This window comes from Micromys minutus (assembly GCF_963924665.1).
Source record: "Micromys minutus genome assembly, chromosome: 25".
Classification (NCBI taxonomy): Eukaryota; Metazoa; Chordata; class Mammalia; order Rodentia; family Muridae; genus Micromys; species Micromys minutus.
The window spans coordinates 18,168,748-18,182,889 of NC_137960.1; positions in this window are offsets into that span (position 1 = coordinate 18,168,748).

Here is a 14,142-nt window from a genome sequence, read left to right on the forward strand (position 1 = left end):
CCTGCAACAGCCATTCCTTGCCCACCTATGTTTTGGAATTAACATCTTGTAACTAACAGATAAAAACCCTTTAGAATCTATTAACACACCAACGGCCTGAACGAAAGCTGAGAACGTCATCACGTGGTACCTGCGCTCTAAGGGAGAGTCACTGTTTTGCTGTAACTGCCTCTCTTGATTACGCATTGAATAAATAAAAGAAAAGAAGGGAAGGAGGGAAGGGAGAGGGAGGGAGGGAGGGAGGGAGGGAGAGAGAGAGAGAGAGAGAGAGAGAGAGAGAGAGAGAGAGAGAGAGAGAGAGAGAAGGAAAGAAAGAAAGGAAAGGAAAGGACACGACTGCTTCTAGGTATGATGGTAGGAAAGAAAGTTAACTATAGAGATGTGAGAGAGCAGAGGCAGACACAGCTGGGAGAGTCCATCCAGAGTGGACATAGGTGGGAACTAGAGGAGGAAGAGAGTAAGGGAAGGGAGGGGAGCCAGGTTCAATAGTCCGGAGACCACGTTAACAAAAGGGGTGGGTAATCAAATGTCTGCATCGTACAAGGCGAGAGCCTCTGAGGAAGAGCAGGCAGTCGAACCCCGGAGCTGGAAAGTTTAGGGTAGGGGGCGGGGTTTACCAGCCATACTCTGTAATAGGAGTGAGAGTTGCTAGGAGAACCAGGCAGCCAGGTCCACTTTGGTATGTTAAATAGGTACTCAGCCCTTTGATCTGGGTTTGAAACTTAACACTCACCAATAAAATATTTAAATTGCCTTGATATATGACTTTCTTTGTTTTGCTACTGGAAAAACTGCAAGAAAATGCTTTCACTGGGGAACAGGGAACCTGGAGCAACCTTGTTCTGTGGTTCCTTGGCCTTGGCCATTCAAATTTGACTAGAAAATAAACCATCTCTTACTCCCTTTGAGGTAAGTGGTATAGGTTTTGTTTTGTTTTGTTTTTTTGGGTTTTTTTTTTTTTTTCATTGACAACTATCGCCAAAAAAAAAACCCGAGTCCCAAGTTTATTAACATAAAGTTGTATTATACTTTTTACGTATTTATTCATGTGTGTAGAAGTCAGAGGTCTACCTTAGGTATCATTCCTCAGGCACCATCCAAAAAATATTTTTTTATTTGCTTATTTATTTTGTCTTTTTCAAATTAGGGTGTCTCGTTTAGCCCTGGCTGTTCTGGAACTCACTCTGAAGACCAGGATGGACTCAGACTCACAGAGATCTTCCTACCCCTGCCTCGCGGGCCCAGGCTGAGGCATCCCTTCCCGTAAGGGACGGGCCACACAACTCTGTAGTATACAGTAGAGTTTATTCAGGGCATGGGGAGGGGAGTTGAAAGGGTAGTAGAGACACAGAGCAGAGAAGAGGAATAGAGAATTAGAGGCCGGAGAGAGTGGGGGAAGGGAATGGGAAGAGGTGGGAGCAGGAAGAGAAGAGCAAGAGAGAACAGAGGGGGCAGCAGCTCCTTTTATAGTGAGTCAGGCACACCTGGCTGTTGCCAGGTAACTGTGGGGCGGAGCTTAGACAAACTGCCTTAACTGTGCTGGACCTAATCTGGAAAGAGTTTTCTCTTCTCTGAGTTTGCAGTTTTGTGATGTAAAACCCTTCATGTGCTTCACAAGTTCCAACTGTCGGCAGATTCTGATGACATGTAGCAAAAGGTGGAGTCAACTTTTTCCCTCTTGATGTTCTGGATTTACCATGGAAGTTGGGGGCAGTCACAGCACCAGAGTCACAGTCACTGCCTTGGGTTTGCAGGGCCCTCCTTGAATGCTCAGTGCCCAGACAATAAAAGCTGCTCTGCCCTGGTTGTTCTATTTTGCCTGTTTGCTTTCAACTGTTCAGCTGAAAGAATGACCTCTCCACCTCCACCCCAACAGAATCTTTGCAGTGGCTGTGTCTGGTTCCTGGCCCACATAAGGATCCAAACTGACCTTTTTTTTTTTTTTTTTTGTTGTTGTTGTTGTTGTTCCTGCATTCCATCTCCCCTCCCCTTTCTAAGTACTTAGCTGCTTTTGAAAGCTTTAAGTGTGTGTGTGTGTGTGTGTGTGTGTGTGTGTGTGTGTGTGTGTATTCCTCTTCATTTGCACAAGTCTGGTTGACTTTCTGGGCTCTGATCCAGCTGAGTTTAGTGTTGTTTACTGTTTCTCAGAGTCTTCTTGGGAGGCTGGTGTTTTAATTAAGACCATATTGATCTTAGATACTAGAAAATGTCATCTGACCCAAAATCTCTCTCCACTGGAAACCTTCTTGCCAGACTTCCAGATGTACATTACTCACTAAAAAGGATGGCAATCTACTTTGAACGTGTGTGTGTGTGTGTGTGTGTGTGTGTGTGTGTGTGTGTGTGTGTGTAGGGGGAGGGAGAGGGATTCAGCATGGGCTCAAGCAATCTGATCTTCTTAGTCATGTTGGTTTGAAACAATGGCCCTTATAGGGTCGTATGTTTGAATGCTTGCTCTTTAGTTTGTGGAACTGTTTGGGAAGGATTAGGAGGCGTGGCCTTGCTGGAAGAGGAGGGTGGGCTGTGAGGTTTTAAAAGCCCCATATCATTCTCGACCCTTTTTCTGCTTCATGTTTGTGTATCAGGATGGAAGCTCTCAGCCACTGCTTTAATGCCATGCCTGGCTGCTTACTGTTGTGTTCTCCACCATGATGGCCATGAGCTCTAATTCTCTGGACCCTTGAGCTCCAAATTAAATGTTTTCTTTTAGAAGTTGCCTTGGTCGTGATGTTTTGTCATGGCAATATAAAAGTAGCTAAGATTTTAGTCTTCCCAGTATCTATCCCTGCCTGGCCTTTGGATATAGATTTTTCTTATAGCAGATAATATGAACTAAATATAAATCAATTTTTTATAAAGTATACAGTGAAGTATACTTTGTATTTTACATTCTTCCACCCTTTCATTAATTTAGTTTTCCAAGGGAACCTTTAGGTTGTTGGGCTCCAGGGGCAGAAGTTTTACGTCCGAGATGTCCACCCCCACAGAGACACAGAGACGAAGAGCGATGCAATAGTAAGAGGTGGTGTAATTCCAAAGTCAGTATGGCACATCTGAAATCAAAAGTGAAGCCGTGGCTGTAACTCAGTTGGCAGATTGCTCGCCCAGCATGCACACACTTCTGTGTTTGAGCCCCACCACCATATAAAACTGGGAATGATTATGCATACCTATAACTCCAGGCAGTAGGTCAGAAGTTCAAGGTCACCCTCATCTGTACAGAAGGTTTGAGGCTAGCCTGTGTAATGGAAGATGCTTGTCTTGAAAACAAACACTCAAGTGTCGGGGTGGAACATTGATTTTTTTTAATGCAATAATGATTAGCCGCTTGAACTTGATAGTGCCTGTAAGCCAATCTTCTTGTCTGTGGCGGGTCAGAGTTGCCTTTCACCAACACCCATTCCTTATTAATATTTTAAAATAAGTACTTTTAATATCAGTCTTAAAATGGGAAAATATATGAACAATCAGATTAAATTGGGGAGGAGGAAGAGGAAAACCATTTTGCTTGATTTAGCTTCCTTAGGCTAGAAAGAAACCTTAAAATGAGAATTTAAGTATAAGTAGATTTTCTTTGTATGTGAGTGTTACTTATGTGTGTGGTATATATCACTGATACAAACCTCTATCTTATCTTTTTCTCTCCTCCCTCCCCCTTCTTCCCCCCCCCCTTTTTTTTAATTTTTGAGATAAAAAATCTAGAATGTAGCCCAGGCTGGCCTTGCACTTATTATGTAGCCCAGGCTGGCCTTGAACTCCTGGTATTTGTAGCTCAGTTTTCCAAGTGTTCAGGTTTCCAGTATATGCCATTTTGCCTTGCTCTCTATTATTATTTTTTAAATTTAATATAAAGTTTTTTGAGAGGGAGGGCATTGAAACAGGTCTTCCTGAGACAAGATAAAGCTGGACTATTGAGCCCAGTGTCTACCCAGGGCCTCCAAAAGTTTAAGAATTAGATTATGAACCAAAGATTTCTGACATTGCTTAGCCTCTTTTAGACAGAGAATCAGGTGAGAGCAAAAACAGCCTTAAGGAAGTTCTGCAATTCTCTCCAGACAATGGGATCCACACACTTACTTTACGCCTTTTGTCTCTGCTGGTGAAAACCACTTTGGTATCTGTGCCTTCTGCGTCTGCCCTTTTCCAATCCTGTGTGCACAGTCCTTTGGCTTCGCTACTTCAGCTTTGTTTTGAAATGGCTGGCGAAGGATCTTTTAGTCTTGAAATCATCTGACTGAGCCCTTTCATTTCTTGAAGTCATTTTTAGCATACTACATTAATCAAAGTTGTCTCACTCGCTTCCTCTCTGTATGTCTTTGTACATGGCTTCCCCCCCACCCCCCTGCCTGCCTCCTGCTTCTTGGTCTACCTCTTGAACAAAGAGCCAAATAAGAATCCTACATTAAAAAATAGTTTGGACCAATGACAATGATAGAAATGTTAGGACAATATGGGATTGACTTCTAAGCTTTCTGAACTAAAAATAAGACTAACTTACTCAGATTTTATGTTGCAGCTCAAGGCGCTGCCACTGATAACCATCTCCCCCATAATTCTCTGGAAGGAGGAACGTTCTTACAACTCCAGTTTTGTAAGCAGAGCACACATCGTTCGTCCACAGCATTGATGTTAGAGCAGAGATGGAGCCAAACCCTGGAGTTTCTTATGCTTCTCCTCTGTCCTTTGCAGTGGGTTTTATTGCACTAATTGCAAGAAAGTGCTTTTTATAAAAGAACAGCGGACACATGGCTACATGTAATGTTACTGACTCGGAGCACGCTGTTCTCTTCGAAAGCTACGTGGAACATTTCCTTATCAATTTCAATTGGGTTTGGGGTGTGCTTTGGGCGTGTGCTGGCTAGTTTTATGTCAGCTGGACACAAGTTGAAGTCGTGAGAGGAGGGAACCTCAATTAAGAAAATGTCTCCAGAAGATGGGGCTGTAGGCAGGTCTATAGAAAGCCTCGCCCATTGTGGGTGGTGCCTTCCCCGGGGCTGGTATATCTGAGTTCTATAAGAAAGCAGGCTGAGCAGGCTGTGTGGGGTAAGTCAGTAAGCAGCACCCCTCCATGACCTCTGCATCAGCTCCTGCCTCCAGGTTCCTGCTTTGTTCAAGTTTCAGTCCTGGCTTCCTGGTAGACTGAAATGTAGAAATATAAACCAAATAAACCCCTTCCTCCCCAACTTGCTTTTGGTCATGGTGTTTCACTGCTGTGATAGAATCCCTAACTAAGACGCGGTTTCCAGTTCGTTCATAAAACTGCTGAGGCAATTGAATTCTGCACAGTGAGGTAGCAGCTTCGTGGCTGACCCTTCTCTGCAGAAGCGTCACACAATCAACAAAGGTTTAAGAGTCAAGCCTCCATGGCACAAAGCTAAAATGGACACTAAATCAAAAAAAGGGGAGAAAGCTTGGTACCTGTAGCAGGTGAAGAAGTGCAGTACTTATTTCTAAAACACAGTTCTTCATGAACAAAGCGAGGCATGGGGGTTTTACTCCGGAGTTCAGAGGAGGTTGGCACACTCCCGCGCATGCTCAGTTGAGAAAGATGGCGGACAGGAGTGCTAATAGGCGCCCTTAGCCTTGCATCATAAAAATGGTGGATGTACACCATGCTTCTAGAAGTGTCTCGGGATTCCTTGTTTTTGTTTTTTGTCTTGCCAAAAAGGTGGTAGCTGTAGCCAAATGAAAAGACACCTTGAAGGTGCACTTTTATGGGAGTGCGTCCCGAAGGCAGACTGTAAGCTTCACTCAATGGTTGAAGCTGGGCTTTCTCCCTCCCCCCCCCCCCCCCCCGAAGTTTATCTGCATCGTTCCTGTGGTCCAGCCCTGCAGGGCAGTGATGAAACAGTTGACTTAATCAGCTTTCCCCACATCCCTGTCCCTGTGAGTGCCCATGCGCGCTGCTCCCTTCTGGAACTTTCCACATAAGACCGTGTTTTTAAATGGTGCTACCCTAGGCTTGCAAGATGGCTTAACAGTCATGGTGGCTGACTGCTGATTTCCACACCAGCACCCACACAGCAGAAAACTGACCTCTGCATGTTGCCCTATGGCCTCCTTCTACAGCCATGGTGCATTTGACTCCCACACATATTTAATACGGGGAGCGGGGAGGCTGGAGAGATTGCTCAGGGGTTAAGAGCACTGACTGTTCTTCCAGAGGTCCCGACTTCAATTCCCAGCAACCACATGGTGGCTCACAACCATCTGTAGTAATGGGATCTGACGCCCTCTTCTGGTGTGTCTGTAGACAGCTACAGTGTACTCATAAATAAAATAAATCTTAAAAAATGTTAATACAGAAACATTAAAAAAAAAATTCTGTCCTAAGTTCTTGAACTTGCTAGGCAAGCTCTCTGCCACTGAGCCACGTTCTCAGGTCTCCTCTACAATTTGTCTTTTTTTCCTTTTTTCTTTTCATGAATTTAAATTTATTTTTTTAATTAAAATGTTTTTATAATATATATTTTTTCACAATTTTCTCTTCTCTAACCTCCTCTGATCCTACTCACCTTCCTAACCACCCATTTTTATGTTTTCTATTTCTTTTTTTAAAAAAAAAGAAAAGCAAGAAACAAAACCAATCTTACCCCCCTAAGTAGAAATCAAAACAGGCAAAAGATAGAGATAGATAGATAGATAGATAGAGATAGAGATAGATAGATAGATAGATAGATAGATAGAGAGAGAGAGAGAGAGAGAGAGAGAGAGAGAGAGAGAAGTCCACCAAACAAAGCAAATAAAGCAATATGAAAAACACAATTGAATTCCTTTCACGATACCCAACTAGTTCAAGTCAGAGGCTTACCCGGAAGTGCCGCTAATAAGTCCAGTGAGACGACACTGCAGAAAACTGATTTTGCCTTTGCTAGTGGGTATCAATTACAGTTGGCTTCTCAAGTATGGCAGGGAGCCCATGTCCACTTCCCCTCCCAGAGCTGGGGAAACTGTCTGGTTTGCAGATCTTATGAATGTCACCACAGTCTCTGTGAGTTCATATATGTAGATTGTCCTGAAGCTGTTTGCATTTTAATGTTAATTCCACTTCCCCAAGAAGGGCTGCCTAGTCATATACTCTTGTGGTAACTTCATCTGAACCTTCCCATTTTAATTAGTAAAATAAAAGAAAGCAATGGACTGGGCAGGGCGAGGAAGGTGGAGAGAGAGGAGCGATATGAGAAGTTAGCAGGGAGGAGGGTGGAGGTCGTCGCAACATGGAGGTTCCCAAGGACCAGCTAGACCCAGGTGGGATTGACTGGTGTTAAAAATCGATGAACATTAAGGATTTTACATGTCTAATATCTCATCTAGAAGGGCAGTTTGTATCTTTGTCTATTTGATGTAATCTTGTTGTGTAGAGGGTTTGTGGATTAAGAGTTGAATATATAAACCTGTATGAAAAGCTATTGGGCTGTAGAGTTGTATTTATGTGGAATTTTGGGGTACAGAAATACCACGGGACAGAGGCAGAGAATAGGCGGTAGAAAACCGCCAGGGAAGGGAGTTACACGGACAGGCTTGGGCCGAGGGATGGAGATCTGTGTGGCTCCGTATCAGGGTTGGGCCTGAGGAGTGAGACCTCAGGGCCGATAAAGAGTTAAACCCTCTTATTTTTTAATATTTACTGCAACACACACATATATATATTAGTCTTTCTATGTCTGAAAAAGCCTTGTCTCCTTGGGGTCACCCACCACCTCTGGCTCTTAGAATCTTCCTGCCTCCGCTTCTGCAGTGATTCCCGAGCATCGAGGGAAGAGCTTTGATAAAGGTATCCCGTTTAGGGCTGAGTGCTCCAAAGTCTCTCATTCTTACTGTCCAGTGGTGGGTCTCTGTGTTAATTCCCACCTGCTGCAAGAGGAGGAAGCTTCTCTGATGAGGGCTGTCCGAGGCTCTGGTCTATGCTACAGCAGCATGTCATTAGGCGTCATTTGGTTGCTACATTCTGTTCGCAGAATAACCGTATTTGGTTTTCCCCTAGGCTCATAGCCTACCTTGTCTCATGTTCCGGGCCACTTTAGAAGTTTCAGATATGGTTTCTATCACACGGTGTGATAGAAAGCGCCACCAGCTTTCTTTTCTTCTGTACTCTGTGTCTAAGGTTGCTGTGACAGCAATGCCCTTCCTATTCCCAGAAGAACAGAGTTTGGGGGCGTTGTGCTGAACAGCATGTGAGTTCTTCTTGACCCTTCTAGCTTTATACTTAGCTCAGGTACACGTGACCTCTAACGTCTATTGACCATCAGAAAAGAGTGTTTGAAGCTACAATGGCTGTGACTGAGTTTCAAAGTGGAATTCATCCACGCATAGTCCGTCAGATCCTGTCTTACCAAAAAAAAAAAAAAAAGAAAGAAAGAATCTGCCCATTTGTTCTGCGAAGTCACTCCAGTGTTTACAAATCCACAGCGTTAGATTTCTGACATGAAAGTTAGTAAGTCATATTACAACATTTTTCTGTGTGGAAGACAGAGGATGATAGCCGAAGACAACCTGGAACACTTCATTGATTTGGAAAGATTTTTGCTTTTCCCCAGGGCTGGAGTTGTCTCTCGGTTGGCAGAGTGCTTTGCCTAGCACTCATCAAGTCTTTGGTGCCCTTTCTAGTGCAGCCCAAAGCAGAATGGTGACCCTTGTTGCCGATCCCAGGCTCTTGGCGGGGGGGGGATGTGGGATGGTCCGGAGCTCATGGTCATTTTTCACTGCATCAGAGGGTGGCCTGGCTTACAGTGAGGCCCTGTCTCAAAAACAAGTGGTCATTTTCTCTGTCTCTCTCTGTGTCTCTCTCTGCGTGTGTGTGTGTGTGTGTGTGTGTGTGTGTGTATGAGAGAGAGACACAGAGAGAGACAGAGACAATAGAGAGACAAAGACAGAATCCTAAACTTCTGGAATATAAAAACGGATTTTTTTCCTTTGAAATTTTTACGTGAAACCCTGTTTTTGAAGTCTCACCACGAGTGCACAATCACCTCAGAAGCTACTGTGCACACGGGTGAGCGAGGAAAGAAAGGCAGGGGACCAGATTTGCCTGAGGAGATGAACTTGCACAACCAATCCTTTATCCTGAGTACGCTTCCTGCGTCCTTGTCATGGCCACGCCCCCAAGGCGCTGAGGAAAGTCAGAGGAGATATTGCAACACATCGCCCATGGGAATGGATGAGTAGATGAGTGTAAAATCGAAGACAGCTGTAAGGGCAATAAAGACAACCAAAGGACTGACCCCCGAGAGGCACTCCAGCAAATTGCTGCCGCTGCTGACCTCAACCTGAGTGAGTCAGACTGGCCAAACTAGGAGAACTGAAAGTGTCACTATGGTCCCTCCTATCACCTTGACATTCATTACATCACAGACTTTCCACGAACAGACTCAGGTTGGTTGACTATTTCCCCCCTGAGACAGGTTTTCTCTATGTAGCCTGAAGCTGCTGTGCTGTGCTGTGCTGTGTGTGTGTTTGTGTGTGTGTAATTGAATAGGCGAAACCAAGAAAAACAAGTCCTATCTAGATGCTTGGGAAAGATACATTGCTGTCTTTCTTTCCCTGTTGCTACAACAACAACAATAACAAAAAATTGGAATGCCAAGAGTCTGGGGTGGGGGGTGTGTAGACATTGGAATTAAGTAGAGAGCGTTTGTTTTGGCTCACAGTTTGAAGGTGCAGCCCATCGGGGGATGTCATGATAGCAGAAAGAGCTTGAGGTGGCTGGTCATGTGATTTCTGCAGTCAGGAAGAGAGGTAGATGATGGTACTTAGTAGGTCATTTTGTCTTTTTATTTGGTCTGAGGCACCAGCTTGTGGAGTTGTAGCACCCTTATGTAGAGTGGATTTGCCTAACTTAGTTAACCCAGTCTAGAAATTTCCTTAGAGACATAACTAGAGGTTTATCTCCTAGGTGACTGTAGATCTTGTGAAGTCAGTTACCAATGTTAACTATCACTCTCCAGCTGGGTCTACACCAAACACCGCTCAGAACGGGGGTTGGGGGAGGGGTTGAGGATAAAGCGGAAGGACGGAAGGACGCAAGCAGGACAGAATAAAGCAAATGCATTTGCCCACAGCTGAAGAGGGTTGGTAAGATGTCAGCCCCAGGTCCCTTCTTGCATTTCATACTGTTAGGAAGTGGCCTCATTACTCTCCCAGAGCACAGCCAGAACCTGACTGCTCTCTCAAAATGAAAAAAAAAAAGAGTCCCTGAACGGGAGGCAACCAGATTGGATCAGAGTGACTCAAGAGACACATATGAACATTTTGAACTAAAAATGGCTGGCTGAGGACAAATTTGATTTGTACTTAGACCTCCTGAGTCAAGTGTAGACGAAGCTCTGATCTCTTCCCTTCCATTGGGGTCATCTGAGGATACTCATTCCCTCACACGGGACCTACTCATGGCTGCCAGCAAGACAAAGAAAAATAGAAGTACCCAGTGAGTACAAACCTTATTCCTGACTGATGTCAGGCACCAGCCTAGCCCGGGGTTCCTCCTAACACTTCTGCCCTGGCTAGCAGACTGCCTCCCCAGAGGGTTCCGATAAACAAAGCCAGACGATGAGCCAGAATCAGATTCAGAGAAGTCCTGCTTCTCTATCTAGTTAACGTCATTTTTATTAAATTAAACAATTATTATGGTGTCCTTTCATGTGTGTGTGTGTGTGTGTGGTGTAAGAGACTTTGGGGAGGGCACCTATGCTAAGCTAAGCTGGTTCAAGTCAGAGAGAAACTTCTAGAATCAGCTTCCTCTTATGGTTAGGTTAACCACAGCTTTTGGTCGCTGAACTCAAGTTGTCAGGCTTGGCAGTTAGTGCCTACCCCTGATGAGTCGTCTTGCGTGTCCTACGTTATTTTTGTGAAAGCTGTTCATGTTCCTATGGTTAGTTTACCTCATTCATTTTCTCAGCCACCAGGTGTCTTATCTATTGTTCCTACTGTCTCTCTCTCTCTCTTTTTTTTTATCTGTTTCCCACCCCCTAGGTTGGGCCTTTAGGCTTCTTACTACTTGCTATTACTAACAAGTGCTTTTGTTAACACTTTTGTACAATGTGCCCTGTTAACACAGACTTTCCCTTTGGTGTTTGTGCATAAAGCATTGCTGGGTGGTACACATTTAGACGTGACAGTAAATACTTCAAATTTCCCTAAATAATTATCACTGCTGCTACCAGTTTGGAAAGTTCCCCGGGGCCGAAGATTCTTATCGATTTCTTGTCTTGTCAGACTTGTTAATGTCTGCTAATCAAATGTGTGTAAAATATGTCCTCACGATCTTCAGTCTCATTTGCCTGTGACCAGAGAGAATGAACACTGGACGAGCAGGTTTCCTGTTGGATGGCCTGTCCGCGCACAGTCTGGCCTGTTTTGTTAGTACAATGAAAGTAGAGCAGACGCCAGGCACAAACGTAGTAGACATCAATCTTTTTTATTTTTTTAAGTTTTTCTTCTTTTTCTGACCTCAAATCTAGGCTGAGGTCAGTCGCTGCATATTTACATCTTCAATATTTGTGTACCAGTTCGAGTTTCTGACAAATTTCAACCGTTTTAGACATTTGTGAAAAGAAATATAAAGCCTAAGGCATAAAAGTAAGCATATGTATCAGAAATGTATCATCTAATTATCACCATCCCACCCGACGTAGCTTTTTAAAAATTAATCAATTAATTTACATTCCAAATGCTGCATCCCTTCCCTGTGTAGGCATGAATCTTAAGGAGATAATTCAACAAATATTTATAAATGAATATAATTATGCCAGCATGTGTCCTTTGATGTACTTTTAAAAAATGTACTTTTTAAACGAAGTCCAATGAATAAATGTTTCCTGGGGCTGGGATGGGTCATTTGGCAGAGTGCTTACCTAGCACCCACAAAGGCCTCGGTTTGATCCCCCAGTATTTTTGTAATTCCAGTGCTTGGGAGGTGGAGGCAGGAGAATGGGAAATTAGGATCACCCTTGGCTACATGGGGGCTGCAAAGATGGCTGGCTCAGCAGTTAAGAGCTGTCTGCTTTTCCAGAGGTCATGAGTTCAATCCCCAGTAACCACATGGTGACTCACAACCATCTGTAATGGGATCCGATGCCCTCTTCTGGTGTGTCAGTGACAGGATGCTCATAAACACGAAATTAATAAATCTTTTAAAAAAAAACCCACAAATTTGAGATTAGCTTGAGCTACAGCAGACCTTGCTTCAGATCAAGTTGATCCAGCAAGCAAGCAATTGATAGAACTTTCCCTATTGCTTTTTGACTTTGTGTTTTTGTTGAAGCAGCGCTTCTGTATTCTAACAGCACGAACACATTTTCTTTCTTATTTATTATTTTATTGTATTTTATTTACATGAGTACACTTTAGTTGTCTTCAGACACTCCAGAAGAGAGCATCAGATCCCATTACAGATGGTTGTGAGCCACCATGTGCTTGCTGGGAATTGAACTCAGGATCTATGGAAGAGCACTCAGTGCTCTTAACCTCTGAGCCATCTCTCAAGTTCTAAAGTTCTCTCTCTCTCTCTCTCTCTCTCTCTCTCTCTCTCTCTCCTCCCCCCCCCGCCTCCTTCCTCTCTTGTATGTTTTTAGAGACATATATTTACAAAAATACTGGGGGATCAATACCTCTCAAACTCCTGATGGCCCACCTCCATGCTAGTACTGTAAGCATGTATGTGGAAGCATGTACTTACATTCCTTTCTGAGTGGTCCTGGTGATTGAGTCCAAGACCTTGTGCATACCAGTCAAGGACTGAACAACCGAGTTACATCTCTAGCTCAGTTGATCACGTGGGTTCATCAAGACTGCATGTATGTGTGGGTCTACTTTCTGGGCATTTAAGGACACCCCTGGATTTCTTTGCCTAGCTTTGCATGCGATGAAGAAAAGGCAATACTGTCACTGCATCGTTTCTCTCAAGCCTCATGTAACCAAAGACAAATGAACATAAAACAAGCATACGCATTCACTCAACATGTTTGCCACACACAGGGGCCTTTGGAGAAGACTGGAAGAAACAGCAGCATGGCTCCATTAAAAAAAACATATTTTAAAGATTTATTTATTTTATGTGCATGGGTGTTTTGTCTGCGTGTACATGTGTGGACCATGTGCATGCCTGTGGAGATCAGAAGAATGTTTTAGATCCAGAGAGTTGCTATCCATGTGGTCGCTGGAAACTGGAGCTGAGCCTTCTGCAACGAACACCCGCCATTCTTAACCACTCACCCACCTCTCCAGCAGGAAGCCTCTGTGTTTTGATGCTCAGTAGGCTGATCTGCTTCTACCTGAGAGCTGAGATTAAAGAACCCACCACCATACTTTCCTCCTAGTGTCTATGTCTTGGGAGGTAAGGTTGGTCCTCTCCTTTGGTTCCAAGGAAGACACCCAGGAGTGAAGGTGCTGTGACCTATTTCTGCAGACAGTGGCTTTCCTGCTCCTGCTGTTTGGGAGTTGAGTGCGCCCATTAGCACCGATACTCACGGTTTCGGTTGCTATAATTGGATTACAAAACTGGCCATTGAGTTTAAGCAAAAATTGAGCATGTTTTGTGACCTAAGCTCCTAGCTGTGCAGTAAAGGTGGGAAGAATGATCTGAACCACAAGCTCAGATCGGCACGGGAAGAACCTGTGCCAAGTTGCTGTAGGGTCTAGTCCTGGCTTCACCCCACCTGGTATGGGACCAAGGGCCTGGCCCTTGGCCGCATGCAAACATATGACTTTGACTGGCCATCTAGGGTCCTTGTGAGTTCAGAAGACCTTGCTTTCTTCCAGTGTTGCTGTCCTTTCAACTGTCAACCCCCTGTCCTGTAGACCAAGGCAGGCCATAGAATTCATCACCTCAAAAGAATGTGTTCACTCCTTAATCTGTTCTTGTGTTTGAAGGCAAAACTGTATTGTGACTTCCCCTCCCATTTCAAACCTTCTCAAATCTTGTCAAATATCTAAACTAAGCTCAGCAGAAAACCAGCTGTCACTGACTTCTCCGAAATGCCTCATCTGGCTTGTTCAGACTTTTCTAGAACTGAGATTTCAGTTGACCTCATTCTCACTGGAGGAATGCATCTTCCTCTTTCAGAAGGGATGATTCTAGGTACTGATATGGTGGAGATCTCCACGTCTGAACATGAAGCGTGGTCTGCCGAGTCTGTATAGAGCATG